We start from the raw sequence: 16,647 nt of genomic DNA, 5'->3' as shown, positions 1-16,647 counted from the left end.
TACGCGTTAATACAAATGGCGCTATGTAAATCGCATTGCGATAGTAAGATTCGCATTGCGATTTACGTATTCGTATTGCGATTTTCCTAATTCACATTGTGATTTACTTAATCGCGTTGCGATTTACGTATTCGCATTGCAATTATGAAAATCGCAACGCGAATACGTAAATCGCAATGCGAATTAGGAAAATTGCATTGCGATAGTCAGTATCGCATTGCGATTTTCCAAATTCGCATTGCGAATTGGGAAAATCGCAACGCGAAATTGGAAAATCGCATTGCGATAGTCATAATCGCGTTGCGAATCTGGAAACTGATTTGCGATAATGGAGATCGCGTTGCGAATTAGCGATCGCATTGCGATTTTGTTGGTCATTTTGGCAAATCCGGAAAAAGTTGGTTAAAATCGTATATTATATGGGATTTTTGGTCACTGAGGTTATTTTCTCTTACTAAAATCTCCCTTTGGGGGCGAAGGAGCTAACTTTTACATTTGATTTCTTATATAATTAGTTTTTATTGTTATCATCGGGTAAGACGGTGACAAAAATAAAGGTTTTAGTCAATAGTTTAAATAAGATTATAAAGTGGTATTTGTTCAGAACTTTTATTAAGTTGTCGTAGCGTTTTTTTCTATTTTAAACGAAAATGTTTTTTTTATTTTTAAGAAAGTTTTTTTTATTTTTGAATCATTTCAATTTGGAATCACCATCGATATTTGGGTTAGGTAAATGGAATACCTAAAAATATTTTAAAAACAATTTTAAGAAAAAACATTTTTTAAATAGAAAATAGCCTGCATTTACTAAAAAATCATAGTAGGTTCAAGAGTCGGTTATGCATGGAGAAGAGGAAGCACCCCAGAGCGCCCAAAAAACTAATACATAATCGCTTATACATTGTCGTAATAACGAAAATTAAAAAATTCAAATAAAAATTATCTTGTAACATATTTTATTGCTCATTAATTAATTCGTTTCGAACTGTAAAGGAATATTTCTTTTTTTTTAGAAGTGATTACGGGATTTGCACATCCTCCAATGGAAAGTATATCCCATCTATCTCTTCCTTATACGAGCATATTCTCTTATTGTAGACATTGTTTTTCGCCCGGGTGGGGAAAGACCGATACCGACTCAAGGGTTCATTTAAGGTGCGATTGGGACACCATAAAAACAGGATGATTTTAATAAAACAATTTGTTTTTATAAAAATACCAAGTTTTAAGGTCTGCAAAAATCCAGAAATCGGGTTCGGAAGTTAGTTACGCGTGTGGAAGGATTAGCACCCCCACAAGCGCAAAAGATCGGTACCTAGTTGGTTACCCTATATTTAAAATTAGAAATTTTGAGTTCGAACGTTACTTAATTTAGAAATCATTACGGATGCAAAGTTGAAAAGGGTTTTCGTTTATTAAAGCCGATAGCATTCGCCCCTAGCAAAAACACGGGAGATCAGCTATTGTGCTTGATAACCGAATATTGCCTCGTTTTTAGAAAATCATGCTGCAATTTTGAAAAGGATATCGACTTATTTCGGGAATCACCAGTAGTCACCCCCTAAGCATACTTGCGGGAGGTATACTATTAATTCCCTAATAAGTGAACATTCCCTTAGGCTTAAAAATAAAATGCAATCAAACAAATTTTATTTATCCTAATTAAACTAAGAGCAAAGGCTTTTTCTAGCTTAAAGTGTCAAATTATGAAAATTAAAGGACCTAAAGGCACAAACCTAGAAGTGTAGGTTCTAATATTAACCTTATTTGATTTTAAACCAATTATTGAATCGAATAACTGAGGTGGTCTCTTGAGCATTTACGTGATGGAAGACTCATATTATTCCCTAAATTAAAAGACTAGTTTGAAATCTAATCTAAAAATAGAGGCTATAATATTAACCTAAAATAATTTTAAGATTCGAATAATTAAATTGGAACCTCGAGCAAAAGCGATGACCAAATTAAGAATTCTCCTAATTTAAGGACTAAATCTAAAATAAAATTAATCTAGATGGGGACTAAAATATTAAAATAAAAATCAAAATGAGTTTAATTTAAAAGACAAATGATCTAACAAGGACTAAGTTAAATAGAATTTAAAATTAAAGGCCAAAATAAAAACAATTAATGAATATAAAGGACTAAAATGTAATAAAATAAAAAAAATAGCAAAATCAAAAATAAACCATGACTAAATTGCATAATATAAACTAACAGTGGCTAAAATACAAGAAAATAAAAGTTAGTGGTTAAATAAGATATAAATAGTGACAAAATGCAAAAATTTAAAAACAATAGCATCATATTCATAAATAAAACAAAGAGATAACTAATTAATGACTAAAGTGAAACAAAACAAAAATAAGTAACTAATTTTAAATAAATATCAATGCAAATAGGTGACTAAATTAAAATAAAATAAAAATGCATGATAAAATTGCAATAAACCATAAAAGGGGGTCCAATGACCAAAACGTGAAAACACGGAAAACATAGTGGGACTAAAAATGAGAAAAACCCAAAAAGTAATAGGCATGAATAAATTGGGGAAATTACAGAAACAGTCTCCCTAGGTGACTATTTTGTAAAAGCACGCTAAAGGTGGGGGACCACATCCTGATTTTCCCCAAACTTTCTATATAAATAACAACTTTTTTTCTTTTTTTTTTAATTTTCATTTAAAAAAAGGTAGATAGAGGCTCTCCCCTCTCTCTAGAATCTCGGTTCGATGATCTCTATAGGACGTGGTCAATGAGAATTAATTATTGGGGATAGACAAACCGGTAAAATAATAGTAGCCACGGATACCATTCTCAATTAGCAAGGGCAAAATGTAATATGTGTTTATGTAGCTATTGGTCAAAAACATCTTCTGTGGCTCAAGTAGTGACTACTTTCCAAGAAAGGGGAGCGATGGAGTACACTATTGTGGTACCCGAAACGACGAATTCCCCAGCTACATTACAATACCTCGGTCCTTATACAGGAGCAACTTTGGCTGAATATTTTATGTATCGTGAATGACACACCTTAATCATTTATGATGATCTTTCCAAGCAAGCACAGGCTTATCGCCAAATGTCTCTTCTATTACGAAGACCGCCGGGTCGTGAAGCTTACCCAAGAGATGTTTTTTATTTGCATTCACGCCTTTTAGAAAGAGCCCGCTAAATCAAGTTCTCAGTTAAGTGAAGGAAGTGTGATTGTTTTACCAATAGTTGAAACCCAGTCTGGAGATGTTTCGGCGTATATTCCTACTAATGTGATTTCCATTACAGATGGACAAATATTCTTATCCGCCGATCTATTCAATTCCAGAATCAGACCTGCTATTAATATGGGGATTTCTGTCTCCAGAGTAGGATTCACTGCCCAAATTAAAGCTATGAAACAAGTCGCTAGTAAATGAAAATTGGAATTGACCCAATTCGCCGAATTAGAAGCCTGTACACAATTTTATTCTGATCTCGATAAAGCTACTCAGAATCAATTGGCAAGAGGTCGTCTCGACTGCTTCTCCGGTGGCCATTGGCCACCAAAATTTACCTAGAGACTTGTCTTAGTTCGTCACGGATCTGGGCCCGGTTTCGCATGAAACGACCTCCATCGTCGTGAAAATGGTCAAGAACGTTCGGTTTTCCTGGGCTCCGACCACTCCTCCGACGACCCAAGGTAACTCCGATCTAGACTCTTATTTTTTCGTATTTTTTTTACTGTAAAAAGATGGGTTATTGCTACTGTTCGAAATAAAAAAACATAATTTTTTGTATTCAATATATATATATTATTGTTTTTAGAACGAAACTAGAAAGCTATGTTTTTGTTTTGAAATTTAAAGAAACCTTGTTATACTGAGATCCAAAATCGACAACAAAACACGAAAAAATAAAATAAAAAATAAATGTTATTCGAATAAGTAGAAAATCGAAAGGAAAAAATCTTGAAATTTTATTGATTCGAAAAGAGCATATTACAAAGACTTTTTTTCCGAATCCGAGAGCCCTTTTTATAGGTTTTGTTTGAGGTTTCATACCACTTACAAGGAAAATGAGATGATTCCGATTTTGTCTTCTTGTTTGATGTTTTCTGCAGGAGCGTTAAGGGGTCTGGTTGTGTGTTAGGGCAACTTTCCTTCGATTTGGGCAGAGAATGGTGGTATTCGGTTGGGGGAGTGGAAGGGTGTATGTTGATTGGTGGGTTGGGCGACCTAGTCATACCCGGGTCGAGTCTTAGTTGGGCCCCGAGTTGGGTTTTGGGTCTTATTTGGGTTTAGGTTGGTTTGGGTTTTTATTTGGGTTTAGGTTGGTTTGGTTTGGGTCTGTTTGTAAATAACAATAGAAATGGTGCTCACACTTATTATTAGTTTAGAACCACACATTGAACGTGAATTGAATATAAATTAAAATTAAATCAAACAACATACAAAAACTAAGCACATTGTCATCATTAAAACAAAATTAATGATTAAACTATCATTTCATTTTTTATCAATGCATACTCGATTTATTTAAATTTCGATTTTCATTCGAATTTCGTATTGAATTGTGCTACTTCTAACAAGTTGCACCTTTACGTTCATTCTACAAAAAAAAAATCTTGAAAATTGATAAGAGTAAAAAAACTTAACAATTATTATTATCGAATTTTAAGGGTATTTTACCATTTTAATAAAGTATTTAAAGCACATGAGACATATGTTATTATTTATAAGACTGAAATAATCCAAAAACTGTATGGATACTACTTACACAAAACCAACATACTAAATCAGAATAAGGGTGGAACTATAGGGACCTATCCCCTTACGAGTGTTGAGGCCTTATGTCAAAGTTAGTCTCAAATGCCTTATGCACTACTTAAGGATATCTATTGAACCATGTTTTATAATATTTTGATATAACAAATCCAGGGAAAAGGTTTTTGGACTTGATTGAATTTGTTCAAATTTTTCAAAAATAATTCAAAGTCCATTAAACTAGAATTTGAGCACAAAACAGAGTTTCTAGGTACGTAGTACCGATACTGTTCTTACAGTATCAATACTACATGAGTAGTATCGATATTGTTCATATGGTACCGATACCAAAGGTAAGAGAACTATCGATACTCTCAAGGTAGTATCGATACTACCAGTTGTTTTCCAAATTGCTTAAATTCTAGATGCAAAATAGATACTGATACAGAAGGGGTACCGATACTACTTTACACAGTGGTACCAATATCATGAAGCATAGTATTGATACTGGTCAAGCCCAATGTTCTTTAACGGCTAGTTTATTTAAATTTTACAAAGGAAGTACCAATACTCATTAAAGAAGTATAGATACTCCCTATTCTGAGCAGTTTTATTTTGTAGAAAATTAATCCTCAACGGGTCCTACACATCCCCAACGGCTAGAAACGACTACATATTCATTCCAACATATAAAAACAATTTGAGGACACTTGAAGTTGGCTGGAACACCTGTCGAAACAATAGATATCAAGAGAAGAGCTTTCCATTCTTATATTTCCTTTTCTCTTGTACATATGTGTTTGAGCTCACTGCAAATCTTTTAATTGTTTTCTTGTGAGCTTAATTTTTTTGTAAACATCTTCCTTTAAGAGGTTTTATTGTTTACATATTTTATTTCTTGTGAAAAGGGGATTGGATCTAGCTTAGCCTTTGAAAAGCTAGAGAGTTGTAAAGGTTATCTCTTTATCCTAGAAAAAGAAAAAGAAATTAGTGAATTTGTTAGAAAATCCTAAGTGAAGAGCTTATGTAGTGGATATAGACATAGTTGAGAAGTTGAACCACTATAAATCCTTGTGCAAATTGTTTCATCCTTATACTCCTTACTCCCTAAACTCAAAAAGCCAATTTACCCCCTCTTGGAAAATTATTCGGTTGTTCGATTGAGCTTCATCGAATCCCAACAATTGGTATCAGATCTTGACTCATTAGAAGTTCTAACAACCTTGAGACAATCCTTAAAGAAACTCTATCCATTTTTGACACAATTGAGAAGATGGCTTCCACCTCTGACTCGTTCTACATAGAAGACTCCCAACCGATCGACAAGCCTCCACACTTCAATAGAGCCAACTATCATCATTGGAAGAAATTAATAAAGCTATTCATCCAATCCAATGATGTTGATGAATGTGAGATGATCAAGAACGACTACTCTTCTCCAAAGAAGAAGACGAAGGAGTGGAGAGCCCAAGAACGTAAGAAAACTCAACAAAATGCTAAGGTCATGCACAAGTTGTTTTGTGCATTTAGTCCGATGTCTATGAAGGTGTTTCTTCTTGTATAAATGCCATGGAGCTTTGGAATAAGCTCGAGGAACTTCATGGTGACAAAAAAAAGAACCACCAAAGGTAATATGCTTATTGGCTCTTGAAGAGCACAAGGTATCTTCTAACTCTAATGAATTCGATTTATATTCTTTTGATGAGTTACAACATGCATATGATGAAATGTATTTTGAATTTGAGGCCATGAATTCCAAATATAATAAATTGATTTCAAAATACTAAGTTAAAAAATATTTTCTTTTTAAAGCAAAATTGGATTTTAAAAAGCACAATGAAATTTTGAAAAATGATTTTGAGCTTTCAAAAATAAAATTGAAGATTTGGAAAAAGAAAATCTTGAATTGAAAGTTAAGCTTGAATGCTTAACAAAAGAAAAAGAAATCATTTCTAAAAAACAATTCATCTATGTTAAAAATGGCAAAATGCTCACATTGCCATTTTCATGAACACAATGTACATACTTGTCCTATAAGGAAAATAAAATCTTTTAAAATTAGATAAATATGGGTTCCTTTGGGAACTAGAGACATTGGTACTAACCTTCTAGGACCCAAAGCAATTTGGGTACCAAAATCTAAATGAATGTCTCTTGTAGGTGTGTTGGAGCAATGGTGATAAAGGTAAATGATTTCAATTGCTCTTGTCACACAAAAGAAGAATGGGTAACCTCTAATCTTATTTTGATTATCTTGCATAATTGGTTGCTCATTTAGTTTAAGCATGCATGGTTTTGATTTTAAATGATTTTATGTTTTCTATCTCATGTATGTTAAAAAGTGTTGTGATGAACATTTTCTAAAGTTTTAATGATTTTTCATAAATGTTTGTTCATCATAATGAATTTTGGTCAAATTGGTTTTAATGTTTTGTTTTTTTACAAATTTTAATTTTTGAACTTAATTTAAATGTTCAAGCATGTGATTTTATTACCTGTGATATCTCTCTAACAATTGATGTCAATATTGAATGCATAACATTTTTTACATGCTTTATGCATATGATCTATAATGTCTTATTCTTGATATTGCATAAAGTAGTTAGACTTGGATATATTGAATTTCATGTGCTATTAACATGTTTGTTCATCTTTGTTGAAATTAATTTTTTTTTAAAGTGTCAATCTTTTAAAGTCAAATTTTTGTTTGGAATGCTTATATTGAGGGGGAGCTTTGATTTTTCAAATGATTTTATGCTAAAATTTACCACTTACTCTCAAATGTTATTTTTAAACTTTAAAGTTGGATTATTTTTTATATAACAAAAAGGGGGAGAAGTATGAGTTTGAAAAATTAAATTTCAAGAATGAAAAAGGGGGAGCTTTAATATTTTCCAAATATTTATCTTTTTCATGAAATATTTTATTAAGAGGGAGTTTTGCCAAAACAATTTTTCAAATGTTTTGTTATATCAAAAAAAGGGAGATTGTTGAACCATGTTGTTATAATATTTTGATATAACAAATTAAGGCAAAATGTTTTTGAACTTGATTGAATTTGTTCAAAGTTTTCAAAAATAATTTAAATTCTATTAAACTAAAATTTGAGCACAAAACAGATTTTCTGAGTATGTAGTACCAATATTGTTCTTACATTATTGATACTACATGAACAGTACCGATAATGTTCATATGGTACTGATACCAAAGGTAAGAGAAGTATCGATACTCTCTAGGTAGTATCGATACTACCAGTTGTTTTCCAAATTGCTCAAATTCTAGAATGCAAAATGGGTACTGATATTACTTTACACGGTGGTATCGATACCATGAAGCATAGTATCTATACCATGAAGCATAGTATCGATACTAGTCAAGTGCAACAGTATTTAACGGCTAGTTTATTTAAATTTTACAAAGGAAGTATCGATACTCATTAAAGGAATATCGATACTCCCTATTCTGGGCAGTTTTATTTTGCATAAAATTAATCCCCAACTGCTAGAAACGACCACAAACTCATTCCAACATATAAAAACAAGTTGAGGACACTTGAAGAATGTTGGACAACACCTATCCAAGAAATCAAACACAAGAGAAGAGTTTTTCATTCTTATTTTCCTTTCTCATGTAAATATTAGTGTTTTTAGCGAGCTTAATTTTTTAACGATACTAGTCAAGTGCAACAGTATTTAACGCTAGTTTATTTAAATTTTACAAAGGAAGTATCGATACTCATTAAAGGAATATCGATACTCCCTATTCTGGGCAGTTTTATTTTGCATAAAATTAATCCCCAACTGCTAGAACGACCACAAACTCATTCCACATATAACAAGTGAGGACACTTGAAGAATGTTGGACAACACCTATCCAAGAAATCAAACACAAGAGAAGAGTTTTTCATTCTTATTTTCCTTTCTCATGTAAATATTAGTGTTTTTAGCGAGCTTAATTTTTTTAAACCATTCTTTTAAGAGGTTTTCTTGTTTACATCATTTATTGCTTGTGAAAAGGGGATTAGTTATAGCTTAACCTTTGAAAAGCTAGGGAGTTGTAAAGGTTATCTCTTTGTCCTTGAAAAAGTAGTGAATTTGTTAGAAAATCCTAAGTGATGAGCTTAGGTATTGAATGTAGACTTGGTTAAGAAGTCGAACCACTTTAAATCCTTGTGCAAATTGTTTAATCCTTATACTTCTTACTCCCTAAACTCAAAAGGCCAATTCACCCCCTCTTGGAAAATTATTTGGTTGTTCGATTGAGCTTCATCGAATCAAAACAATATATACTTCGAAACTATCATCAACCGTTAGAGTAACTCTGGTGTCCTTACCGTTTCCCGAACATCAACCAAGGCTAGTTTTATATCATCCTAATTTATGTTATTTTTAATTGTAATGGATCATCAGTAAGAGTTCTCACTTGGAAACTTATTCAGGTATATTATGGCATTCTTGGGTCCCTCATTTATCTTTTCTAATTCACTTGGGCTTCTTGCCCAAACATGTACAAGGGTATCTATACTCACCCTTGAATATCGATCCCATGGAGTTAAAATATGCTAAGTGTGAGGGGTAGTATCGATACTACTGGACCAATATCGATACTCCCAGATAGGGTATCAATACCAAAATTTTCTTCAATGTTTTTAAAAATTACCCCAATATTGATACTCTACCCTTCGTATTGATAACCCTATGAGTATCAATACCAAAATAGCCTATTATAATTAGTCAAAACTTCTTGGTATCGGTACCACCCTATAAATATTGATATCATACCATTAGTATCGATACCCTTTGAAGGGGTATTGATACTTCCCTTCCCAAAACCCTTTTGTTTTTTATAAGTCGATGAACAATATCGATATTATTCTTTCAGTACCTATACTCGAGCCTAGAAGTGTCTAGTTTAGGCACGAATTTGGCTCCTTAAACCACTATAAGGGCCCTGTTAAAGTTCCCAAGTGTTCTTAAAGTCTTATATAAGTTACAAGGGGTCATAATAGGTTGTTAAGCATGCTAATAACACATATTACAAGAATCTACTATGAATGTTCATGCATGCTTTACTACTCAAACTCTAAAGCTAGAAGTATTCAAATGACTCACTAATGGAATGATAAAGTTGTAAATGTGTTACCTTGACTTCTTAGCTGTTGGAAACTCTCCAAGGTCACCCAAGGAGAAATTTCACTTTTCCTTTGATTTTAGAGCCTTCTCCCACTTCTTGCACTAATCAAGGACAATGGGAATGAATTACTAACCCATTCAAAAACTTGGATTGGAGTTTAGGATACTTTCTAACACTTAAATCCACTAAAAACGTTTGATTTTGTAAACCCCCACTAAAACCCATGTTTATGGGACCATGGTTAAAACTTACATTTAAGGGCTTAGATGAAAGCTTAGAAGATGTAGATGATGATTATTACCTTTGAATTTAAGACCGAAGCTTGCAAATCTTAAAGCTTTTACCTTTGTCTAGTTTGCTAAGGGGAAAGTTGAATCTTTGTGGAAAAGAAGAAGACAAGGAAAATGAAAAAAAGAGTGTAGAATGTGATATCATCTCCAATTAAGGGTCTAATTGCCCTTTTTTTCCTTCCACTTCCTTGATATATTTAAAAACACCCCTTTTTTATCTCATGTTGGGCCAAGGTCAAGCCCAAACTAAACAATCTTGGACCAATGCTTCCTTAAGACTAATGGGTTTTTCTTAAATTCACTCTTGGGTTAGTCCGAAACTCCTAACTTGAGATTTGGGGCGTTACAGTGAAAACCCTAGTTTTAATATATTTATGCCAATGGTCAAGAGACGGTTGTGCATGATGTTTGACTAGGGTTATAGAAAACCCTAAACTTGCTTTGATCTAGACCATTGGATGAGGTCTAGATCATGTGGACCTGATGAGGCGTAGCTAGGTGTTGAAGGTGGAAACCCTAGTTGATCTTGGATTGTCATGCATTAAGGGTTTGATGTTGGGCCTTATAGTAACCTTGGGGCTTGTATCTTTTAATTTCTTTGACAGTGGACTAATGACTTGTATATAGACTTCTTGTATCAGAAATAAAAAAAATTAAAACAAAATAAATAGATATATAATATATATATTTTCCATATTCACACACACATATTATCAATATTAATTAAAAAAAAGCAGTTTATTTGTCCTATATATGTTAGCACTAACATGTATATCTATTTATTTAGCTAAATGATAAAACAAGGGTTCAATTTTAATCTAGGACGAAAATTGGTGTTTACAAATAATTTCCTTTTACTACTTAGGCTATTTGATGGTTTGACAAAGGTAAAGTTCTTAGTGCAGTATGGTTGTAAGTTGTATTTTTATCTTGCAACTTAGTTTGTAACACAGTTTAACTCATTAAATGATAACTTCGATTGTAATTGTTATATTGTCAGCTCTGGAGGTATTGCTCTAGAATAACAAGTGTTCAAACTCAACAAGAACAACTCAACCATGAACAATTTTAATATAGTTCAAGGCATATCTCCTATCACAAATCACGTTTAAACTATTAGTTATCAATGCAATAGTTAATTAATGAGAGGTTTAGTGGAGGTAGTCAATTTATTGTTAAACAATTGACATGATAAAAAGATAAACTCATTACAACGAAATTGTTATTTGCCAACAGACATCAATACTCTTTTACCTTGTTTAGTCACGTGACACCCAAAACCTAATGAATATAATTGGACATTTTCTTTCTAAACAAAAAGATCAAAAGGGAGAAAGGGTCACATTCTCCCCGTATGTTCCTTATCCATTTTCCTCTGGATTTTTTTTTTGTCATCGAAATGTTACCCTCTATTCATATTAGAAGAGATAAATCACGAATGATCAACCAAACTACTATCATCTTCAACTCATCCAACCACGTCACATGTCTAAATTTAGGTTATTAGTTTTGGATTTATAAGTGGAATAGGTCAATTCAATGTTCTGATAAATTTCACTAATTTGAAGAAGAAAAATTATAATAGATATTTAAAAAAAATATTTAATCACTTTTTTTAAAGTTTACAAATTAATCAGGAAAACTTAAAGTAATTTTAAAAATAATATTTTTGAATCAAAAATTTAAAATGAAATTGATATTAAATTTATTTAGGAAAATAATTTAGGTAATTGAACATGATTAAAAAACAAATATTGGTATTGTGTCTTTCTGAAACCATTGGATGCATATAGTATATGTTAGGATTTTCGTATTCACATTTATATTATATTTTGGTGGCGCAGGACTAAAATGGCCTAGAGTCAAAGGGGCGATAAGAGAATGTGGAGCCTCAAGCTTCATTCATCGAGACAACTTATAGCTAGTGCGTGATAAGAGAATATAGAGCCTCCAGCTCCATTCAATGGACTGATATAGTTTGTTAATTTGTAAAAGGGGTATAAGAAAAATCATGTGTTCATGAAATATGATTATATATTTGTATTTAAATTTGAATTAAATAAGAAAATTATCTATATTTAAATTTAATTATAAAAATATAGACGTATCATATAAAATGTTTTTATACTATAATATAATTAACTAAAAATATTATATATAACTATATATAAGCAATAAAAAGGTAGTTAGTCTAAACATTAAAAAAAGGTAAACTACTCAAATAATCCCTTAACTATGGGGTTGATGTTGATATGACCACCATACTTTCAATTTTGACAATATGACCACATAACTATTTAAATGGTTTCAATGTAGCTACTTGCCATTAAAAACAAACTACGCAGCTGATGTGGCTATTAATTAATGGCGAGTCAAAGGTCTACATCAGTTACACTGTTTGTTTTTAATGACAAGTGACTACATTTGAACCACTTAAATAGATATGTGATCATATTACCAAATTTGAAACTATGGAAGTCATATCGACATCAATCCCATAATTAAATAGTTATTTAAGTAGTTTATCCTAAAAATGACTTAATATAAAAATAAGTACCTAAACTATACTATTTTTTTCATTTAGGTGTCAAAAACTATTTTTCGACTCATCCATTTGCAGTGTCGAAAAGATGATAGCAATGACAGTAAAGCCAAACAAAATGATGGATTTTTTAATGTGGAAATGATAAAAGTACTGGCATTTTCGAATCAGTAATCGATAATCTACATCGGGGGAGGGGAGGGGGACGAGAGGGAGGGGAGTCAGAAGACAGAGTGGGCAGATTTTTTTAATATATATGGGTAGGATCTACTTACATTATGTAAACTCTTTTAGTTTTATATCTTTTTAAGATCATTGGATTGAGAGAAATCGGTTAACTGATTGTTTTTATTTTTTTAGTGAATATATTCTTATTTTCTACTATTAATCTCAGCCTTTAATTTCTCTTATTCAATGGTTCTAAAAGTTATGTGGTCATATTGTCAAAATTGAAAGACTTATTTTCTACTATTAATCTCAGCCTTTAATTTCTCTATATCAGATTCTATTATCATATAAACAATATGGACATACCTGATTGACCCCCAGAAGATGGACAACTTTTTAAACTACAATCTTAAGGATTGGATCATTGAGAACCTTGAAGCAACCCAGTCCCCGTCGCCAAGAGTCGAGAACTGGCTAAATTTCTTCAGCTCAGTAATCTGGTATATATGGAAGAGAAGAAATCAAATGATTTTCGACTCTGAGATGATCGAAAGGGAATCAATTATCCAACAAGCTAGAAGGCTTACCCATGAATTACAAAAGCTTGGATTCTACTAATTCTTGCAGCACACAAATCATAGATAATATCCGATGCAAATGGCAAAAACCAGCAATCAATTACTGTAAAATATACACTGATGGAACCAAACGACAAATCACTGGAGAACCTATGTGTGGGGTTGTTTCAAGAGATTATAATGGTAACTGGCACTGGGGTTTTGGTAAAAAAGTAGGGATATGTTCTATTTTGGAAGCAGAATTATGGGGCATCCACGAGAGCTTAAGAATTACTTGGATGAGGGGAGAAAGAAACGTGATACTAGAATCTAATAACAGAGAAACTATCAACCTAATCAAGAATAGATCGATTGATTACAGGAAGCTAACTATCCTGTAACACATCGAGAGAATGTTAAAGAGAAATTAGGTAGTAGAACTGAAGCACATACCAAGAGAGGCCAATCGCGTTGCTGATTTCGTCACCAAGCAGATGTGGAAGCACCATGAAGATACTAATTTTCTGAAAGATTACCCTAAGGAAACTGAGGAATTGCTACTAGAGGATAGAACGGGAAGCTAGGCGACCTTTTTACCTGTTTCAACCAAAAAAAATATAAAGTTATTTTTAGTAAAATCTTCAAAATTTAACAAGATCCTTTTAATGATTATTATAATCTAGACAATTAAAATGATAATATTAAATAAATAAATTAATCGAAATATAATTTAGATATATAAATAAAAATAATAATATAATTTAAACACTTATTTTTATATTAAACGAAAAAAAAAATCTAAATCAAACCGTAGCCCAATCCGGCCCTACCTATAGACAAGAGGTCGAAGCATAGAATACGAGTAGTGTTTTGAAAATCGGACCGAACCGGCCGGTTCAACCGGGAACCGCTGCCTGGTCCGATTCATTCTACACCAGTTAAACTGCTACTAGTGAACCGGAAGGAACCGCTGAACCGACTGTGAACTGTTCGAACCGGACCGGACCGTGAACCGGTTGAAAACCGATAGAGTCGACCGGCTGAGCTCGACTCGAACTCGAAAACTTTAAAAGTAAGCTCAACTCAACTAAAAAACTCACGAGCTAAAAATTATCGAGTTCAACTCGAACTCGAAATATAATATTGAAACTTGAACTCAAAAAGCCTCAAACCCAAAAAAAAAATTAGAAGCTCAATTGAAGCGTGAAATTCGAGCTCGATTGAAGCGAAAGAATAATTCGCTCTGTGCTTACCAAAAGGCTTCATGATTTTGAATGACAAATTACCTCTATTATTTATAGAAGTCAGTTGGGATGCTCTTCTATGTTTCTTAGCCATGTGAGATTGTTTTGTTTTCATATTTTTACTCTTTAGACTTTTGTGATGCTCTTCTATGTTTCTTAGCCATGTGAGATTTAAAAAAAAAATAAACCAAACGACATCGTTTGCTATGATTTTTTTAGCCCCAAATTTATTTTTTGATTATAGTTATATAATTATATTTATTATTTAATATGTTTTACTTTAAATATTATGTTGTAGTTGATTTGAATCATTTTGTTTCACTTGATTTTATGGTTTTTAACTATTATAATTTGCTTTGAATATGACTTGTGATATAAAAAATTATTTTTTATTAAATGTTTTTGGTATTTTTATTTAATTTTTTAAATAATTAATTAATTATGACGTCGTCCGGTTTTTCCAACTGGTCTAATCGGTTGAACCAATAAACTGATAGCACGGCCGGTTCGCTGACCGATCCTGTTCTAAAAACCATGAATATGAGTAGATACTAAACGGGAAAAAAAAGGAGGAAAAAAACCTAGTCTATTATTTCATTTATCTGAAAATAAGATTTTATTATTTTATTCAAGAAGAAGCAGGTCCTTTGATCCATCGGTGACTATTCAATTCATTTTTTTAGCTTTTTTATTATTATTATTATTATTATATTATTATTATTATTATTATTATTATTATTATTATTATTATTATTATTATTATTATTATTGATCCTTGTTATTGATCCTTGACTTTTGAATTTATAATGCTCTCTTATCTTATGTTTCTTTAAATAAATTATATTATGAATTTAGTGCTGACTCATTAATATTTTTGTTATATTAATTGGTTGACAAATTTGATTGTTCGTGTTATTCAAAAAAATTAAATAATACTAATTTTATGAGAATAATATTTATTTTAAAATTATTTATATAAAATTTATTTACATAGAAAAGAAAAAAGAAAATAAATATTAATATCTCTAGAGTTTTAGAATGCGACAATAATCTTTTATTGTCGTACTGATCTGTCTAATCAAATTCAGTATTTATCTTTGACAGCTCAAAATCAACAAATTTTAGTCAGGACTCGAATCTCACATTATTTAAATATATATATTTTTATATATTTAAATATAATCTTCTAAACATACACTCATTTTGTGATTGAAGATAAAGTTTGTACACATGTATTGTCATTGTTGTTCAATTGACTTGTGTTTGTACAATTATGTGTCTTTAAAACATATCACATGCATTTCCTTTTTGATAAATTTCGTTTAATTTTTAACATTTTAACCTTATAAAAACGTATTTATTGATGTAAAAAAGAAATACATTTGTTTTTTTAAAATCTTACATAAAATAGTTAAGGTCAATAATTGGTAAAAAAATTAAATTTGAAAAAAAAATAAAAGGTTAAAATAGATAAAAAAATAAAAAAATATTGGAGGACTAAAAATATTATTAGGTAATATTTTACTAATATTGGTCTTACATTTGTTTGTTGACTATCTGGTGTGGAATGAATGTGGGCTTCTTCACGTCTTCTCCGTACTCTTTTTTCCATCATCTTTGTTCATTGTTTTTGAAAAAAAAAATTGTTTAATAATAAACTTTAAATACATAGTTCAAATTGTTTGAAAAATGAATGAAACTCGCATAAAGAAGGTTTAGATACACTTAATCATTCTCTAACCGAATTTGTTCATGAAATCTAAATGAACAATTTGGACAAGGATTGACCAAAAGGGTAATGGTTCAATGAACAAAGACACGGATATAGATAATTTATAAAGATTCACTTATAAAGTGAATTTAGTGATAAAAATAAATGTTTCGTTTTTAAAAGTTTTGAGTTTTAGTAGTTGCATCTATTAGGGTTAAGCAACTAAACTGAGAAAATTGATAAAAAAAAAACCCCAAATCGGAC

At 31.4% G+C, this 16,647-nt stretch overlaps 1 pseudogene; it reads left to right on the top strand.

Moving 5' to 3' along the window:
* The first annotated feature begins 3,040 nt into the window (after positions 1-3,040).
* On the top strand, positions 3,041-3,553 carry LOC120130154 (annotated as a pseudogene).
* The last annotated feature ends 13,094 nt before the right edge of the window (positions 3,554-16,647 follow it).

This window comes from Hibiscus syriacus, unplaced genomic scaffold, assembly GCF_006381635.1.
Source record: "Hibiscus syriacus cultivar Baekdansim isolate YM2019G1 unplaced genomic scaffold, ASM638163v2 tig00110515_pilon, whole genome shotgun sequence".
Taxonomy (NCBI): domain Eukaryota; kingdom Viridiplantae; phylum Streptophyta; class Magnoliopsida; order Malvales; family Malvaceae; genus Hibiscus; species Hibiscus syriacus.
Note: the sequence above shows the minus strand (reverse complement) of the source record. Positions and strands in the feature narration are given on the sequence as shown.